This window comes from Entamoeba histolytica, genomic scaffold, assembly GCF_000208925.1.
Source record: "Entamoeba histolytica HM-1:IMSS scf_1104750517707 genomic scaffold, whole genome shotgun sequence".
Lineage (NCBI taxonomy): Eukaryota > Evosea > Mastigamoebida > Endamoebidae > Entamoeba > Entamoeba histolytica.
The window spans coordinates 46,009-46,773 of NW_001914870.1; the positions used below are offsets into that span (position 1 = coordinate 46,009).

The 765-nt window shown below is 28.5% G+C and overlaps 1 annotated feature.

Moving 5' to 3' along the window:
- Window positions 1–765: a repeat region.

Consider the following 765-nt stretch of genomic DNA (forward strand, 5'->3'; position numbering starts at 1 on the left):
TCATCATCAAGAGAAGCCATTCTTAGTATCTTCAATGAATGGTTAAACTTCATTCAAAACATCCCATTAGACATGGTAAGTGGAAGAAGTTTATTAATCCACAAAGTGATATGAATGATGTCACTAATTATCGTCCTATCAGTTGTACAAATGTAATTATGAAAGTATTTACCTCCATATTAAAAGAAAATATTCACAGAAGATTTAACATGAATAGTGAATCATTTAAAATCAGTAGAAACCAATTGGGATGTAAATTACAATCTTTAGCTGCTAAAGAAGGAATAATAAATAGTTATATGTTAAAGCAGCAAAAAGAAGAGAAATACCCAAAATATGATGAGTCATATTATGACATTAAGAAAGCATATGACACAGTAAACCACGAATGGGTAATTGAATCATTAAAATATTTTAATTATGATGGAGTCATCATTGACATTATTGAAGGTATGATGACTAGATGGAAGATATTCATCGGTTATAAATTTAATGAATATCTATGATGATTAAATTAAATAGAGGAATTTTACAAGGTGATTCCTTATCCCCTCTACTCTTCATCATTCAGATGAATGTAATTTCTCAAATCATCGAAGAGAAATTCCCAAAAACAAATCACACATTATATATGGATGATTTGAGAATAATGACGGAAAGTAGTGAAGAAATGGGAATAATCCACAATGAAATTAATGAAATAATAAGTGGAATAGGGATGGAAATGAATGAGAAAAATTCAGGATTGGTATTAAAAACATTAAA